Source organism: Pseudorasbora parva, chromosome 21, assembly GCF_024679245.1.
Source record: "Pseudorasbora parva isolate DD20220531a chromosome 21, ASM2467924v1, whole genome shotgun sequence".
NCBI classification, from domain to species: domain Eukaryota; kingdom Metazoa; phylum Chordata; class Actinopteri; order Cypriniformes; family Gobionidae; genus Pseudorasbora; species Pseudorasbora parva.
Window position 1 is genome coordinate 19,505,540 of NC_090192.1, and position 20,818 is coordinate 19,526,357.

Genomic DNA, 20,818 nt, shown 5'->3' on the forward strand with positions numbered 1-20,818 from the left:
CAAAAAAAACCTAATTTGTAATTACTTTCAATCACTGGATTGTATGAAAATTAAAAAGGCCCAGGAATGTGTTGAAATAATGAGACATTGGTCTCTTAGAATAAAGAGACCCCTTCTTGTTTTAATTTTTAATTATACTATATTTTTAATTATAAATAAACTATATTTAACTTTCTTTTATTATTATGTGTATATTTAACGAATACGTGCTTTGCTTAATAATTTATTTGTATTCATAAATGCCTTCTGTTTTTTTTCTTCTGTTCAATAAAAATATGCTGCCCAATTCCAATGAAAATTAACATCTAAAGGAATCAAAAATATAAAAATTCTCCATTTTCAGACAATTGAATGTTGCTACTGACTATGCCCTTCTTTTTGCACATGTATTTGTTTTTTTATTTGTTTATGAAATTTTGATGTGTAATATTTTTAATAGAAATGTACTCCACAAATAAAGCCTTTATAAGAGGTCATATAATCTGAGTAATCATACATTATTGTGAAGCATATATATATATATATATATATATATATATATATATATATATATATATATATATATATATATATATATATATATATATATATATATATACAGTCCCTGACAAAAGTCTTATCGCTTATCTATTTTTTAGAAATACCTGATATTAACCTGACTTTTAATTAATTCATTGGTGTTAGAAATAGCTCATATGAAAAGCTAAAACCCTCCCAAATAATGTTTAATGCACTGAAATAAATAATTTTCACAGAAAAAAATATTTATAATTTAATCAAGACAGAAAGGTCAAATTTTGGCAGGACAAAAGTTTTGTCGCCTATACAGAAATTGAACAAATTTTCTGCAAATATAAAAATATGTCAGCAAATTAAGTTGTGGCGCTGTGAGATCCAAATTTAATATCTTGTATGACTTCCATGAGCTTGAAGGACTGCATCCATGCGGTTTGGCAAGGATGCATACAATTTATTGATGAAGTCATCAGGAATAGCTAAGAAAGCAGTCTTGCATGCCTCCCAGAGTTCATCAATATTCTTTGGTTTTGTCTTCCATGAGTCCTCTTTCATCCTACCCCACATATGCTCAATGATGTTCATGTCTGGTGACTGGGCTGGCCAATCCTGGAGCATCTTGATCTTCTTCGCCTTGAGGAACTTTGATGTGGAGATGGAAGTATGCGATGGAGCACCGTCCTGCTGCAGAATTTGGCCTCTTTTATGGTTGGGAATATAAGAGGTAGCTAAGATTTCTTGGTATTTTAGACTATTGATGTTGCCTTCCACCCTGCAGATCTCTCGCACACCCCCATACTGGATGTAACCCCAGACCATGATTTTTCCGCCACCAAACTTCACTGTTTTCTGGGTGAATCTCAGATCCATTCTGGCTCCAGTAGGTCTCCTGCAATATTTGCGGCGACTGTGGTGTAATTCAACAGAAGATTCATCTGAAAAATCCACCTTCTGCCACTTTTCCTGCGTCCATCCTTTTAGCAGGCTGTGATTCTTGGCAAATGCCACACGGTTTTTCAATTGTCTTTTGTTTAGTGCTGGCTTCTGGGCACTGATTCGACCATGGAGGCCATTTCGAGACAGAATCCGACAAACTTTTCTGGTTGACACAGGGACTTCAGGTGACCAGGTCTCGTGGAGCTCTGCTGCAGGAAAATGGGCTGGCACTTTAGGTCAATTTGTACACAAACGACAAGACTTTTGTCAGGGACTGTATATATATATATATATATATATATATATATATATATATATATATATATATATATATATATATATATATATATATATATATATATATATATATATATATATATATATATATATTTCAGATTATTTTATAAATGTGGTATCTTATTGAGACCTTCAATTTGGAAATTACCTTGCAACAGAAACTCTTCCCAGTCAGGTGGCATTACTTATTTAAAGTCCTCATGAAATCAAAATTGACCCTATTACCACATTGCAACTTCTGGTTCACTGGGACTTTAAATAGAAAGTTTGCGTGTATCTTTTACTGTCCATGCATGGTATCAAAGTGGGAATCTATTGTTCTGATGGACAGTTAAATCCCGCCTCATCTGCGTCATTTCCCTGTAGATTACAGATATCGACAGGAGTTTCAAATAGGCTATACAAATCCTCCTTTCCATATCAGCCTTCATCACCTCTCCTTACAATCCCAGGACAATCAAAACTAAGGAGAATTCCTACAATATTGAGGTTATTTTCCGGATATAACAAACAAGACTGCATACCTGTAGGTTATATTTGCAAGAGTTCTGATTTAATCTGTGCTTACTCGATTATTGGTCCATCTAACAAACCCCTTACAAAAGTAGTCTATACAATGGTAAGTTCCATCTTAAAAAAAATAGACACAGTTATTGTGACAACAACAAAGCCAAAGTGAAAAAGGAAACTCAAAACTTTCGATTTGAAATAAATGTTGTTCTTTTAAACTTTTTATTCATCCAAGAATCCTGAAAAAAAAAAAAAAAAAAACGTTGAATGTTAAAAAATATTCAGCAATCGCCACTGTTTTCAACATGATAATAAAGTTTCTTGAGCAGCAAATTATAGAATGATTTCTGAAGGATTGTGTGACTGATGGCTGGCGTAATGATGCTGAAATTTCAGCTTTGCCATCACAGAAATACGTTTTATAAATTTTAAATCTATTAATATAGAAAACTTGTAATAATATTGTAATACAGTATATTTGAGCAAATAAACACAGCCTTGGTAAGAATACTTTTTTCTGTACTTTTGTTATGATGTGATTTATTGTGCTGCACTGAATTACAGCACCAGTCATATTCCAACAGTTACTGTGTGGATAGTGGATATACCCGTGGTTAAGATGCTTGACAGAGGTAACTAACTGTATCACATTTCTGTTTCATATAGAAAGTGAAAACTTACCAAACTATACAGGAATATCCACACTAACCGCATTCTTCAGTGAGAAACATCCATTTCTGATGATGCTGATGGCATTGGGTAAAGGCTTTACTCTTGTCTTGATGACATTTACTACATCTGACAGTTTAAAGAAATCAGGACATGTGCTCATTCGTACAACACGCACTTTAGGAATGTTTTTATTTGTTAGCAAGTCAAAATGAACCCACTTTGCAGTTATTCAGAGGCTGTTAGCCTACACGTTTTGGCTATTCGTTTACATGGCGTGGAGGCTTGGAAAACTTTGAAAACAGGTTTTAAAGTTTTGGAAAGTGATACTGTTATTGTCTCTATGTAAACCATAAAAACACGAATTTGTGAAAATAGTGTTCATACACCCTTTTCACATTCCCGAAAAAATTTGAAAAAGCGGAAGTCGTCACAGTTGGATTAACTTTCATAACGGTGGAGAGTACATATATTTGTTGTGTCCCCATTTGCTCAAAAAGCAAAAGAAAAACTCCACAATAGTGATTTCACTACTTTCAAAAATAGGGAAACAATAGAGTGAGATTGATAATGGCTGTGAAAAGAGAAAGATGATATACCATCACTCCCATAGACGCTCTATTAGAAACATACTCACAGCAGCGGTAAGTTGTTTTTTGTAATTTAATGCAAAAGTAATATAATACAAAGTATTAGTTATAAATGTAAATAAAAACATACAAAAAACTTTACAGGTCATTATATATTAATGACTGTTAAAATGCATCACAGTGAAAAGGGTCTATTGAAAGATTTTCAACTTGAGAGAATGTTAATATTATGTTGAAAAAGTGTCCAGAAGTGCATTGAATAAGGAGATGGGAGGATCTTCTGTTCCAATGACCTTTTAGCTGTTTTATTTATTGTAAGTCCGTTTAGCACTCATACATCCCTATATAAGAACTTTAACCAAATTTCAGTTGTCCTCTAAAAATATCTGTTTGGGAGGGGTTAGGGAAGACAGCAGGTGTCTGTGTTTAGTATATTACACAACTGCACTTTCATTGAAACTAGTTTCTATTATTTTTCCTGTAACAGTTATGTACCAGGAAAGCAAAATGTAAAAGGGAAATAAATCTGATAGACAGCACCTCCACCTTCTTTAGTTAGTCATACAAGGATTAAAATAGCTTTTCAGCTGAGGCATTTAGAACTTGAGCTCAACTTTAGAACTCAATCTAGAGCTCTACTTTGGTCAATATTATGGCATGATTTACAGTACGCTTACAGTAATCCTATTAGTTTGCTCAGGTAGAAATTTGTCTGGCTATCACCAGACCAAGCTCAATCTTTGGAAGATTTCAAGAATGAACATAAGTCTAGAGGAGTCTGCTCTGTATTTTCTACTGCACAAGAGGCTTGATCAACAGGCATAGTTCAAATAACACTGTACGGAATTGGATAGTCCTTCAACCAATCACTATCCATCGCTTCTCTCTCCGTCATTGTGTTAAACCCACAAATAGCATGCCAGGTGGATAAGCCGGTAAACAAAACAGTAAAAGAAACGGGATAGAAAAATGCAGGTTTCCAGCCTGAGCTGCAGGGCGAAATCAAAAATCGCCAACAGGTAGGGCTGGGTTTAGGTAGAAATATCTCTAAGGTAACTGTAGGTTATATGATGTAAGTGGCATGCAGCATGCTTGGAATAAAGAGAGTTTTTAAAGTCAGAATTAGTTGACTTTAAAATGAAAATGACCCATAATTTACTCACCCTCAAGCCATCCTAGGTTTGTATGACTTTCTTCTTTCTAATGAACACAATCAGAGTTATATTATATCCTGGCTCTTCCAAGCTTTATAATGAGAGTGAGCAAATTTGAAGCTTAAAAAAAGCGCATCCATCCATTATAAAAGAAATCGATACGTCTTCGGGGGGTTAATAAAGGCCTTCTGAAGCAAATCGATGGGGTTTAAGAAAAATATTTTCAGGGCTTCTTCCCCAATGACATCCATGTGCCCCCATGTCAACTGAGGGAGACAGACGGACTAAAAAATAGTGTGTATTTTCATCACTCAAACCATTGTTGGTTTGAGTTGGTTTGAGTTGATTTGACTCAAACTGCTGCTTTTGCTACTGATTGCTTTTAGAGGGAAAATCTGCCCATAACTGCTCTAGGATCTGTTCTCTTAGCATATTATTAGCAAAAAAAGAGTTGGCAAAAGATCCAGTGAATATATGTATTTATGCACATCAAATGATTCAATTTACAACATGTAGTCGCTTAGTAATGTAGCCAATCACAGACATGTTTGTTGATTCCTTGAACGCAATGGCCAATCACAGGTGTTAGATTTAGAATCCACTCACTGCTGGAGTTGTCATCTAGTGCTGAGTTCTGCACATGCCCAAATCCTCTCTAACAAAGTGTATACATTATGTAAAAAAGATTCATTGTGATGCGTTTTTGCCACTTAGCCATTGTTAAATTCACCTAAAGAGTGTTTTAGACAGCTAGCTGTATCTCTCTAAACGAATCATTCTAAACGGTTTGCGTCTCAAATCAGAGCTGATCACACAAGTTACTTTAGTTGCTCACTTTCTGACATGAGTGACAGTCCCTCTGAATATAAATAAACTAATGTCTTGAATTATATGTTGTAACTCCAACCGTTCACTGAACTGAGACATGTTTTGCCGAGAGATCTAATGAACTCAGCCGCTGATACTGAGCATGCGCAAGTAACTGAACGAGCAGTGGTTCTCAGATCAGAAGGACAGAATCAAAAACAGTTTCTTTCGGACACGTTCAATACTGAGAACCGACGAGCAGAGCCTCTTTATACACACAACGCTCTTCCTAACTGGTCTATTTCTTTTTTCCGGCTACAACGGCGTTTCCACAAGACTTCAGCGCGAGAAACAGCTAGCCGGCTAAAACAGGTGATTTTAAACAATGGCTAAGTGGCTAAACTCAACTCGTTGTCATGTAAGGGCTAGGGATGTTAAAGGAACACTCCACTTTTTTAAAAAATTAGGCTCATTTTCCAAGTCCCTTAGAGTTAAACAGTTGAGTTTTACCGTTTTTGAATCCATTCAGCCGATCTCCGTATCTGGCGGTAGCACTTTTAGCGTAGCTTAGCATACATCATTGAATCGGATTAGACCATTAGCATCACTCTCAAAAATGACTAAAGACTTTATTTTTTCAAAGATAATATTTTCAAAGATAACATTACTATTCTGTAGTTACATCGTGTACTAAGACTAAACAGAAAATTAAAAGTTTTGATTTTTAGACCGATTATAGACTATTCTCTCATTCCTGTGTAATAATCAGGGAACGTTGCTGCCATGCAATGGGTGCAGCAGTGCAGTGATATTACGCAGAAAATAGTACCTAGCTATATTGGCCTAAAAAAATTGTGTTTTTCATTTTCCGTTGGTCTTAGTACACGATGTAACTAAAGAAGAGTCAAGTTTTAAATAAGAAAATATAGTAAAAGTCTTTTGAGTGTCATGCTAATGGTCTAATCCGATTCAATGATGTATGCTAAGCTATGCTAAAAGTGCTACCACCAGATACAGAGATCGGCTGAATGGATTCAAAAATGGTAAAACTCAACGGTTTAACTCTAAGGGACATGGAAAATGAGCCTATTTTCAAAAAAAGTGGAGTGTTCCTTTAACTGATGACCGTTTGACCGATGGTTGACCGTATCAACGTTAACCGATCAAAGTTGTCGGTTGTCGGTTAAAAAAAAAAGTGATCTCTAAATTAGTCTATTATAGACAGTGGACTAAACGCTACTAACAGTTAGCAATCTCATTCCAAAATCTTTTTGTGTGAAGTGAACAAATCCCTCCCACATTTTTCATAACTCGCCTGTTTGTACTTAATAAACCAATAAAAACATTTTTGGTTTGCAAAAAGTAAACAGGCTAAAACACTCGAGGTTAGAGCCAGGACAGACGAAAGTATGAAGCGTGCATTCCTCATAAGATGGGCTTACATTTGGAAATATATTACATCTACATTTCAGTGGCAACACATAAGGTGTTGATCATCATCTTTCTTTATTATTGTTAGCACTACCTCGAACTAAAGCGGCGTCTCTTCGGAGCTGTCATTTTCTTAAATGAGTCGGGGCAATGTTTCAAATGAGCTTCTAATGCCAGACAAATGCCTTTATTTTCAACGCGATCACCTGGTACCAGTGTTGGGAAAGTTACTCATTAGTGATTCAAGTATATACATGAAACAGCTCTTTTAATTAATTAAAATAAATATAAAACTACATAAATTATTCTTATTAACTAACCAAAGTATTACAGTATGCAAATGAGGAAAAAAACATGCATTTTAAAGTTAGACTTTAAAATCTGATGTTAATTCCACTATTGTATTATATGTAATAGTTCTACAGTCTAAGCACAGTATTTAGTTAAATTACATCAAAAGTAACTGTAATTAAATTACAGAAAAAATAAGAGTAATCCCTTACTTTACTTTTTCAAGGGAAAAGTAATTAAATTACAGTAACTAATTACTTAGTAACTAGTTACACCCAACACTGCCTGATACCCAAACCATTTCGAAACTAAGGAGCCATTTGTTTGTCGTATACAAACAAACTCCTCTGCGCCGTGTTTGCGGGACTCATGTTTTGCGCTTTAAGGGATTTTAAAAAAGTGATGTGAGTGGAAGGGAGGTGGCGGCGCCGGGACAGAGTGAATGAGTGAGTGTGTGTGTGTGTGTGTGTGTGTGTGTGTGTGTGTGTGTGTGTGTGTGTGTGTGTGTGTGTGTGTGTGTGTGTGTGTGTGTGTGTGTGTGTGTGTGTGTGTGTGTGTGTGTGTGTGTGTGTGTGTGTGTGTGTGTGTGTGTGTGTGTGTGTGAGAGAGAGAGAGTGAGAGTGGGAGGCACAGAATAGCGCAACATATTTTAAACTAATCGGTTAACCAGTTTTAACCGGCTAATGAAAGAAAATGTTTAGTTTTCACCATCCCTAGTAAGGACCCTGTTCATGTTGAACCAACTTTTTAATTGCATTTTATGTCTGTTAAGAGGCACAAAGACAACCTTTACTTTTATGCCCCCAAAGCTGTCATTTTAGCTGAGTGAGGGCTCTGGGCAGCTCCGTGTTGCAAGGACCAATCTGGTTATGTTTTTTTTTATTTTCTATAGACTGTACTCACAAAGATATAACGATCAAGATAAACTTAAAAATTGGTGGGAATTGTCCTTTAAAATAACTGTTTGGGAGGGGTTAAGGAGGAGAGCAGGTAACATTTCTGTGTTTAGTATGTTCGCTTACAGTAATCCTATTAGTTTGCTCAGGTAGAAATTTGTCTGGCTATCACCAGACCAAGCTCAATCTTTGGAAGATTTCAAGAATGAACATAAGTCTAGAGGAGTCTGCTCTGTATTTTCTACTGCACAAGAGGCTTGATCAACAGGCATAGTTCAAATAACACTGTACGGAATTGGATAGTCCTTCAACCAATCACTATCCATCGCTTCTCTCTCCGTCATTGTGTTAAACCCACAAATAGCATGCCAGGTGGATAAGCCGGTAAACAAAACAGTAAAAGAAACGGGATAGAAAAATGCAGGTTTCCAGCCTGAGCTGCAGGGCGAAATCAAAAATCGCCAACAGGTAGGGCTGGGTTTAGGTAGAAATATCTCTAAGGTAACTGTAGGTTATATGATGTAAGTGGCATGCAGCATGCTTGGAATAAAGAGAGTTTTTAAAGTCAGAATTAGTTGACTTTAAAATGAAAATGACCCATAATTTACTCACCCTCAAGCCATCCTAGGTTTGTATGACTTTCTTCTTTCTAATGAACACAATCAGAGTTATATTATATCCTGGCTCTTCCAAGCTTTATAATGAGAGTGAGCAAATTTGAAGCTTAAAAAAAGCGCATCCATCCATTATAAAAGAAATCGATACGTCTTCGGGGGGTTAATAAAGGCCTTCTGAAGCAAATCGATGGGGTTTAAGAAAAATATTTTCAGGGCTTCTTCCCCAATGACATCCATGTGCCCCCATGTCAACTGAGGGAGACAGACGGACTAAAAAATAGTGTGTATTTTCATCACTCAAACCATTGTTGGTTTGAGTTGGTTTGAGTTGATTTGACTCAAACTGCTGCTTTTGCTACTGATTGCTTTTAGAGGGAAAATCTGCCCATAACTGCTCTAGGATCTGTTCTCTTAGCATATTATTAGCAAAAAAGAGTTGGCAAAAGATCCAGTGAATATATGTATTTATGCACATCAAATGATTCAATTTACAACATGTAGTCGCTTAGTAATGTAGCCAATCACAGACATGTTTGTTGATTCCTTGAACGCAATGGCCAATCACAGGTGTTAGATTTAGAATCCACTCACTGCTGGAGTTGTCATCTAGTGCTGAGTTCTGCACATGCCCAAATCCTCTCTAACAAAGTGTATACATTATGTAAAAAAGATTCATTGTGATGCGTTTTTGCCACTTAGCCATTGTTAAATTCACCTAAAGAGTGTTTTAGACAGCTAGCTGTATCTCTCTAAACGAATCATTCTAAACAGTTTGCGTCTCAAATCAGAGCTGATCACACAAGTTACTTTAGTTGCTCACTTTCTGACATGAGTGACAGTCCCTCTGAATATAAATAAACTAATGTCTTGAATTATATGTTGTAACTCCAACCGTTCACTGAACTGAGACATGTTTTGCCGAGAGATCTAATGAACTCAGCCGCTGATACTGAGCATGCGCAAGTAACTGAACGAGCAGTGGTTCTCAGATCAGAAGGACAGAATCAAAAACAGTTTCTTTCGGACACGTTCAATACTGAGAACCGACGAGCAGAGCCTCTTTATACACACAACGCTCTTCCTAACTGGTCTATTTCTTTTTTCCGGCTACAACGGCGTTTCCACAAGACTTCAGCGCGAGAAACAGCTAGCCGGCTAAAACAGGTGATTTTAAACAATGGCTAAGTGGCTAAACTCAACTCGTCATGTAAGGGCTAGGGATGTTAAAGGAACACTCCACTTTTTTTAAAAATTAGGCTCATTTTCCAAGTCCCTTAGAGTTAAACAGTTGAGTTTTACCGTTTTTGAATCCATTCAGCCGATCTCCGTATCTGGCGGTAGCACTTTTAGCGTAGCTTAGCATACATCATTGAATCGGATTAGACCATTAGCATCACTCTCAAAAATGACTAAAGACTTTATTTTTTCAAAGATAATATTTTCAAAGATAACATTACTATTCTGTAGTTACATCGTGTACTAAGACTAAACAGAAAATTAAAAGTTTTGATTTTTAGACCGATTATAGACTATTCTCTCATTCCTGTGTAATAATCAGGGAACGTTGCTGCCATGCAATGGGTGCAGCAGTGCAGTGATATTACGCAGAAAATAGTACCTAGCTATATTGGCCTAAAAAAATTGTGTTTTTCATTTTCCGTTGGTCTTAGTACACGATGTAACTAAAGAAGAGTCAAGTTTTAAATAAGAAAATATAGTAAAAGTCTTTTGAGTGTCATGCTAATGGTCTAATCCGATTCAATGATGTATGCTAAGCTATGCTAAAAGTGCTACCACCAGATACAGAGATCGGCTGAATGGATTCAAAAATGGTAAAACTCAACGGTTTAACTCTAAGGGACATGGAAAATGAGCCTATTTTCAAAAAAAGTGGAGTGTTCCTTTAACTGATGACCGTTTGACCGATGGTTGACCGTATCAACGTTAACCGATCAAAGTTGTCGGTTGTCGGTTAAAAAAAAAAGTGATCTCTAAATTAGTCTATTATAGACAGTGGACTAAACGCTACTAACAGTTAGCAATCTCATTCCAAAATCTTTTTGTGTGAAGTGAACAAATCCCTCCCACATTTTTCATAACTCGCCTGTTTGTACTTAATAAACCAATAAAAACATTTTTGGTTTGCAAAAAGTAAACAGGCTAAAACACTCGAGGTTAGAGCCAGGACAGACGAAAGTATGAAGCGTGCATTCCTCATAAGATGGGCTTACATTTGGAAATATATTACATCTACATTTCAGTGGCAACACATAAGGTGTTGATCATCATCTTTCTTTATTATTGTTAGCACTACCTCGAACTAAAGCGGCGTCTCTTCGGAGCTGTCATTTTCTTAAATGAGTCGGGGCAATGTTTCAAATGAGCTTCTAATGCCAGACAAATGCCTTTATTTTCAACGCGATCACCTGGTACCAGTGTTGGGAAAGTTACTCATTAGTGATTCAAGGATATACATGAAACAGCTCTTTTAATTAATTAAAATAAATATAAAACTACATAAATTATTCTTATTAACTAACCAAAGTATTACAGTATGCAAATGAGGAAAAAAACATGCATTTTAAAGTTAGACTTTAAAATCTGATGTTAATTCCACTATTGTATTATATGTAATAGTTCTACAGTCTAAGCACAGTATTTAGTTAAATTACATCAAAAGTAACTGTAATTAAATTACAGAAAAAATAAGAGTAATCCCATACTTTACTTTTTCAAGGGAAAAGTAATTAAATTACAGTAATTAATTATTTAGTAACTAGTTACACCCAACACTGCCTGATACCCAAACCATTTCGAAACTAAGGAGCCATTTGTTTGTCGTATACAAACAAACTCCTCTGCGCCGTGTTTGCGGGACTCATGTTTTGCGCTTTAAGGGATTTTAAAAAAGTGATGTGAGTGGAAGGGAGGTGGCGGCGCCGGGACAGAGTGAATGAGTGAGTGTGTGTGTGTGTGTGTGTGTGTGTGTGTGTGTGTGTGTGTGTGTGTGTGTGTGTGTGTGTGTGTGTGTGTGTGTGTGTGTGTGTGTGTGTGTGTGTGTGTGTGTGTGTGTGTGTGTGTGTGTGTGTGAGAGAGAGAGAGTGAGAGTGGGAGGCACAGAATAGCGCAACATATTTTAAACTAATCGGTTAACCAGTTTTAACCGGCTAATGAAAGAAAATGTTTAGTTTTCACCATCCCTAGTAAGGACCCTGTTCATGTTGAACCAACTTTTTAATTGCATTTTATGTCTGTTAAGAGGCACAAAGACAACCTTTACTTTTATGCCCCCAAAGCTGTCATTTTAGCTGAGTGAGGGCTCTGGGCAGCTCCGTGTTGCAAGGACCAATCTGGTTATGTTTTTTTTTATTTTCTATAGACTGTACTCACAAAGATATAACGATCAAGATAAACTTAAAAATTGGTGGGAATTGTCCTTTAAAATAACTGTTTGGGAGGGGTTAAGGAGGAGAGCAGGTAACATTTCTGTGTTTAGTATGTTCGCTTACAGTAATCCTATTAGTTTGCTCAGGTAGAAATTTGTCTGGCTATCACCAGACCAAGCTCAATCTTTGGAAGATTTCAAGAATGAACATAAGTCTAGAGGAGTCTGCTCTGTATTTTCTACTGCACAAGAGGCTTGATCAACAGGCATAGTTCAAATAACACTGTACGGAATTGGATAGTCCTTCAACCAATCACTATCCATCGCTTCTCTCTCCGTCATTGTGTTAAACCCACAAATAGCATGCCAGGTGGATAAGCCGGTAAACAAAACAGTAAAAGAAACGGGATAGAAAAATGCAGGTTTCCAGCCTGAGCTGCAGGGCGAAATCAAAAATCGCCAACAGGTAGGGCTGGGTTTAGGTAGAAATATCTCTAAGGTAACTGTAGGTTATATGATGTAAGTGGCATGCAGCATGCTTGGAATAAAGAGAGTTTTTAAAGTCAGAATTAGTTGACTTTAAAATGAAAATGACCCATAATTTACTCACCCTCAAGCCATCCTAGGTTTGTATGACTTTCTTCTTTCTAATGAACACAATCAGAGTTATATTATATCCTGGCTCTTCCAAGCTTTATAATGAGAGTGAGCAAATTTGAAGCTTAAAAAAAGCGCATCCATCCATTATAAAAGAAATCGATACGTCTTCGGGGGGTTAATAAAGGCCTTCTGAAGCAAATCGATGGGGTTTAAGAAAAATATTTTCAGGGCTTCTTCCCCAATGACATCCATGTGCCCCCATGTCAACTGAGGGAGACAGACGGACTAAAAAATAGTGTGTATTTTCATCACTCAAACCATTGTTGGTTTGAGTTGGTTTGAGTTGATTTGACTCAAACTGCTGCTTTTGCTACTGATTGCTTTTAGAGGGAAAATCTGCCCATAACTGCTCTAGGATCTGTTCTCTTAGCATATTATTAGCAAAAAAGAGTTGGCAAAAGATCCAGTGAATATATGTATTTATGCACATCAAATGATTCAATTTACAACATGTAGTCGCTTAGTAATGTAGCCAATCACAGACATGTTTGTTGATTCCTTGAACGCAATGGCCAATCACAGGTGTTAGATTTAGAATCCACTCACTGCTGGAGTTGTCATCTAGTGCTGAGTTCTGCACATGCCCAAATCCTCTCTAACAAAGTGTATACATTATGTAAAAAAGATTCATTGTGATGCGTTTTTGCCACTTAGCCATTGTTAAATTCACCTAAAGAGTGTTTTAGACAGCTAGCTGTATCTCTCTAAACGAATCATTCTAAACAGTTTGCGTCTCAAATCAGAGCTGATCACACAAGTTACTTTAGTTGCTCACTTTCTGACATGAGTGACAGTCCCTCTGAATATAAATAAACTAATGTCTTGAATTATATGTTGTAACTCCAACCGTTCACTGAACTGAGACATGTTTTGCCGAGAGATCTAATGAACTCAGCCGCTGATACTGAGCATGCGCAAGTAACTGAACGAGCAGTGGTTCTCAGATCAGAAGGACAGAATCAAAAACAGTTTCTTTCGGACACGTTCAATACTGAGAACCGACGAGCAGAGCCTCTTTATACACACAACGCTCTTCCTAACTGGTCTATTTCTTTTTTCCGGCTACAACGGCGTTTCCACAAGACTTCAGCGCGAGAAACAGCTAGCCGGCTAAAACAGGTGATTTTAAACAATGGCTAAGTGGCTAAACTCAACTCGTCATGTAAGGGCTAGGGATGTTAAAGGAACACTCCACTTTTTTTAAAAATTAGGCTCATTTTCCAAGTCCCTTAGAGTTAAACAGTTGAGTTTTACCGTTTTTGAATCCATTCAGCCGATCTCCGTATCTGGCGGTAGCACTTTTAGCGTAGCTTAGCATACATCATTGAATCGGATTAGACCATTAGCATCACTCTCAAAAATGACTAAAGACTTTATTTTTTCAAAGATAATATTTTCAAAGATAACATTACTATTCTGTAGTTACATCGTGTACTAAGACTAAACAGAAAATTAAAAGTTTTGATTTTTAGACCGATTATAGACTATTCTCTCATTCCTGTGTAATAATCAGGGAACGTTGCTGCCATGCAATGGGTGCAGCAGTGCAGTGATATTACGCAGAAAATAGTACCTAGCTATATTGGCCTAAAAAAATTGTGTTTTTCATTTTCCGTTGGTCTTAGTACACGATGTAACTAAAGAAGAGTCAAGTTTTAAATAAGAAAATATAGTAAAAGTCTTTTGAGTGTCATGCTAATGGTCTAATCCGATTCAATGATGTATGCTAAGCTATGCTAAAAGTGCTACCACCAGATACAGAGATCGGCTGAATGGATTCAAAAATGGTAAAACTCAACGGTTTAACTCTAAGGGACATGGAAAATGAGCCTATTTTCAAAAAAAGTGGAGTGTTCCTTTAACTGATGACCGTTTGACCGATGGTTGACCGTATCAACGTTAACCGATCAAAGTTGTCGGTTGTCGGTTAAAAAAAAAAGTGATCTCTAAATTAGTCTATTATAGACAGTGGACTAAACGCTACTAACAGTTAGCAATCTCATTCCAAAATCTTTTTGTGTGAAGTGAACAAATCCCTCCCACATTTTTCATAACTCGCCTGTTTGTACTTAATAAACCAATAAAAACATTTTTGGTTTGCAAAAAGTAAACAGGCTAAAACACTCGAGGTTAGAGCCAGGACAGACGAAAGTATGAAGCGTGCATTCCTCATAAGATGGGCTTACATTTGGAAATATATTACATCTACATTTCAGTGGCAACACATAAGGTGTTGATCATCATCTTTCTTTATTATTGTTAGCACTACCTCGAACTAAAGCGGCGTCTCTTCGGAGCTGTCATTTTCTTAAATGAGTCGGGGCAATGTTTCAAATGAGCTTCTAATGCCAGACAAATGCCTTTATTTTCAACGCGATCACCTGGTACCAGTGTTGGGAAAGTTACTCATTAGTGATTCAAGGATATACATGAAACAGCTCTTTTAATTAATTAAAATAAATATAAAACTACATAAATTATTCTTATTAACTAACCAAAGTATTACAGTATGCAAATGAGGAAAAAAACATGCATTTTAAAGTTAGACTTTAAAATCTGATGTTAATTCCACTATTGTATTATATGTAATAGTTCTACAGTCTAAGCACAGTATTTAGTTAAATTACATCAAAAGTAACTGTAATTAAATTACAGAAAAAATAAGAGTAATCCCATACTTTACTTTTTCAAGGGAAAAGTAATTAAATTACAGTAATTAATTATTTAGTAACTAGTTACACCCAACACTGCCTGATACCCAAACCATTTCGAAACTAAGGAGCCATTTGTTTGTCGTATACAAACAAACTCCTCTGCGCCGTGTTTGCGGGACTCATGTTTTGCGCTTTAAGGGATTTTAAAAAAGTGATGTGAGTGGAAGGGAGGTGGCGGCGCCGGGACAGAGTGAATGAGTGAGTGTGTGTGTGTGTGTGTGTGTGTGTGTGTGTGTGTGTGTGTGTGTGTGTGTGTGTGTGTGTGTGTGTGTGTGTGTGTGTGTGTGTGTGTGTGTGTGTGTGTGTGTGTGTGTGTGTGTGTGTGTGAGAGAGAGAGAGTGAGAGTGGGAGGCACAGAATAGCGCAACATATTTTAAACTAATCGGTTAACCAGTTTTAACCGGCTAATGAAAGAAAATGTTTAGTTTTCACCATCCCTAGTAAGGACCCTGTTCATGTTGAACCAACTTTTTAATTGCATTTTATGTCTGTTAAGAGGCACAAAGACAACCTTTACTTTTATGCCCCCAAAGCTGTCATTTTAGCTGAGTGAGGGCTCTGGGCAGCTCCGTGTTGCAAGGACCAATCTGGTTATGTTTTTTTTTATTTTCTATAGACTGTACTCACAAAGATATAACGATCAAGATAAACTTAAAAATTGGTGGGAATTGTCCTTTAAAATAACTGTTTGGGAGGGGTTAAGGAGGAGAGCAGGTAACATTTCTGTGTTTAGTATGTTACACAACTATGCTTTCATTGAAACTAGTTTCTCTTTTTCTTCCTGTAACAGTTATGTAGCCTACCAGGAAAGCAAAATGCAGAAAGGAAATAAATTTGATAGACAGCTACACATCTACTTTCTATAATTAGCCATACACTGATTCAAATAGTTTTTCAGCTAAGGCATTCAGAACTTGTCTAACCATTGCCATATCAGTTAATCTAAAGCTCTACTTTTGTCAGTATTATTATGCCATGACCCATGACCTTTGGCCTTACAGTAATTATTCTAGTTTGCTCACACAAGAATTTGCTCATTAGTTAGACAACAACTTGTTTATTCATGTAAAAAATATTATTTAACAATACTAAATCAAACTTAATACATCAATTCCCCAACAATTCAAATTTGTATACGGCTTAAGTCAGGTAATAGCTCTAAAGTAAATTAGTTTACCATTTTTAACACTGGCACTGTAAATGAACTGTAAAGGGCTACTCACACCATGAACGATAACCATAACGTTTTAATAATCATTCAAATTCTATGAGAATAGCGCAGTCCATTTCACCCCTATAATGAAATTGAACGAACAATATTGTGGAATCACTTACAGAGCGATTTTATCCAGCTGATGAACCCTAAAAACATTGAAAGTCCATCAGAATTAATCAGAATTTCAATAACTTGAGCACTTAAAAGGGGCATATGAGGCAAGTGCACCCCACCTAATAAACAGAAGGCCGTTGGTGTGGATGCTAACATAATTATCGTTATAGTAATCGTTCTTGGTGTGTCCAGTCTTTATTACGTAAAATAGCACAAACATGATGTTTTACTGTAATCACAAAAATAAATGCGTCTCAAGTACGGAAGCCCTGAAAGTTAAAAAAAAAAAAAATCAGTAAAAAAATAAAATAAAATATTTCGACTTTATTCTCGAAATACATTTTGACTTTATTTAGAGATTAAAGTCAAAATTACAAACCCAGCCTCATTGACGTCACAGCCCTGCGCCAGCCGCCAGTGTATTTGAACAGGGGGGCGAAAACTTTCATCATCCATCTATAGAATACACTTCTCTATATCTCTACGGTGTGTTTTTCTTGAGAACTTGTAATTAAATAATGACACAACCAGTAGCCTATGCTTTGTTGGCTCATATAGTTGCATGGAGGTGCATGTTCTGGGGAACATATTTCAACAATTACACATCAGAAAATGTTTTAAAGCAGAATTTCTTTAGAGAATACAATTATCTATACCTCTACATGCTCAATTTTTTGAGAACTTGTATAATAATTAAATAATAACTAGAATTAAAGCTAAACCGATTAGTGGTGAGAGTTGATTCTTTGTTTCTCATGCTTTCAATATAGATTCTGAAAGAGTATGCCAATTATTACCATGTTGCACAACCTAAATGCACAAAAGGCCATTGTCCATGTTACTGGCTGTTGGTGTGGATGCTAACATTGGTATAGTTTATTCATCATATTATCGTTATCTTTGTATTATCTTTATCGTGTGTTCATGTAATGCCAATTAATGGATTATCTTACAGAAACTCTGTGTAATTAATATATTTTTTAAATGTGCTAACCATTAAGCAATTAGGAAATCAAGGCCATGTTGTTTTATGAATAGTCACAGCCAAAAGTGTTGTAGGTTGTGCACCATGAAATAAATTTATTTAAAAGTAAGAACAATATAATAATTTAAATTACATAAAATACAGTAAATCTGTTTTAGGGTGGAATTCTGGGAAATAAGACTATTGCTGTTGTTATTATTTTGTCTCTAGACATGGCCTTGATAAATTAAACATCAAACGTCTCTGAGAAGAAGGTCCATGACTCATAAAAGATTAATAACTGCCTTTTACAAATCTCCACACCTGTGAATAAATGAATGTAAGAACAGTAAAACATCTGTTGTGAGTAAATTCATGATTGCAGTCTGCAGCAATAATACAACATTACAAGCCAAAGCACAAGCAAACCCCTTGATTTCACAAAAGCCCATCATTAAAGATATATATTTATGATTATTGTATAATAAACCTGCGAATGCGCTGGCAAGGAGATTAAAAGACGTGGTGCTGGAAGGGGTGAGTAAGTAAACTTTGTGCTCAAACAAGGAAAAAGAGTACATTATATTTCTTGTTACAGGAAGAGCTGTTGTCATAAGAAACTGACTTCATGTTTATGGCCTGTTTTTCAAAGACCCACCCTAATGGTAAACTTGAGACAGGTCTGTTTTTAAATATGAAATATTGCACGTGGACTATATTCAAGCAATCCCCAAGGAGTTTTACAGCTATAGCCATGAAAATCTTTTAAATGCTGCATGGTGTATCTTTGAAAATTAGATGTCATTTTAAAATATCCCAATCCTGCATATGACTTGAACCCGCATTTGGTTCCTTGATGTGACCTGCTTTCACTGCATTGGTCACTATTACTGTAATCACACAAATGAAAACTTTCAATCCTTTTATTTGACTCATATTTGCATAATGGTCAAAAGAGAATATCCTGAATAATCAATCATGCTGACAAGCCAACATTTATTTAACCTTAACATCCTCTAGAGGAAAGGAACAAATGACAAAACAGCATCAAGATGGCAAATTGAATTAAAGCTAAACGGATAAGTGATAAGTTCTTTTATATGTTTTAAATATAGATGGATTCTGAAATAGTATGCCAATTTTTGTCTCGTTTACTATAAAGAAAGTTTGTGCATACTATAATGAATATTTTATATTAAATGGAACCATGTTGCACAACCTAGATGCACAAAAGGCCTTTGTCCAAAATCATCCAAGTTGACACACCCAAAAGACTGTTGCTTTAGTGAAATGTTAGACCATGACTAACTGGCAGCATGTAGTTATTGTATTTATCAGACAAGAACTTGTAGCACTTTAGATAAGACAAACATATTATGGACGCTCCACGTCCATCATACTTAACACTGGTGTACCACAGGGCTGTGTGCTTAGCCCGTTTCTCTACTCCCTCTTTACCTCCGATTGCAAGCCTGAGCATGGATCTAGTTCCATCATCAAGTTTGCAGACGACACTACGGTGATTGGTCTCATCAGCAACAACGATGAGCCTATAGGGAGGAGATCCAGCACCTGGCCACATGGTGCACTGAAAATGATCTGCTCCTCAACACCACCAAAACGAAGGAGCTCATCGTGGACTTCAGGAAAGACTCAAGAGGCACACACACGACACCATCCACATCAATGGAAAGGCTGTTGAGCGTGTCTCCAGTTTCAAGTTCCTGGGGATCCACATCTCGGCGGACATGTCCTGGACAACCAACACCTCCAGCCTGGTCAACCAGCGCCTCTTCTTCCTGAGGACACTGAGGAAGAACCAGCTCTCCTCGACTATCCTGGTGAACTTCTATCTTCTGCGCAATAGAAAGCATCCTGAGCAACTGTGTTACAGTATGGTATGGGAGCTGCTCTATTGCAGAGCGCAAGGCACTGCAACGGTGGTGAAAACTGCCCAGCGCATCACAGGGACTCCACTACCTGCCATCGAGCACATCCATATAGGAAACGCTGTCTGCATTGAGCTTGCAGCATCCTTAAAGACTCCTCTCACCCAGCCTACAGACTGTTTACTCTCCTGCCCTCCGGCAGACGTTTCAGGTCCCTCCGGACCGGGACCAGCAGACTAAAGAACAGTTTTTTTTCCAAAAGCTGTCTCTTTGCTGAACTCTGACCCTCGTTGACCCAACTCCCCTCATACATGGCTAACTCTCCTCTCCCCCCTCACATCTGCCTTTACTTCATTTGCACTACTGGAATGCTCATTTGCACTACAGACTGTTTAATACAGCAACATCTGTTTACTTAAGCATCTCTCACTACTCCACCTTAACTTGAATATGCTCATTTGCACTATATCATACATTGCTACACTGCTCATCTTAATCTAACTTATTGTACACATTGATTCTATGATCATATTCATAGTACATATTCACCTGTATAACCTGTTTATAATAGTTATCTGTATATTATATTTATATAGTACATATTAACCTGTATATTCTGTTTATAGCAATAATCATCTCTATTTATATCAGTACATAATCACACCCTGCACTTATTCAACCACTGTAAATACTGCACTTTCTACTATTGCACTTCTGGTTAGACCCAAACTGCATTTCGTTACCTTGTACCTGTACTTTTGTAATGACAATAAAGTTGAATCTAATCTAATCTAACATGTGGAAAGCTTCTTCTTGATTCATTCTCAGAAGAATATAATACAACCACACAAATTAGATACTGGAGTGTTGTCATACATTCTTGTGAGTGAGATCTGAGGCATTTGAGGGCTCCTGAATGATGTCATCCAAGATATGATGTTACTGCATGTTAAGTGACCCTTAAACTCTGTCCCAGAGGTTTCACAGAAAAGGTTTAAAGGTGCACTATGTAGTATTTTTGCAGTAAAATATCCTAAAACCACTAGGCCAGGGTTATGTATTGTTCATATGAGTTATACAAAATCCTAAATGTTTCCAACTATTTGTAAATAGTGAGAAAATTGCTTTATTATTTATTAAAATTATTAACCAAGGAGCCGGG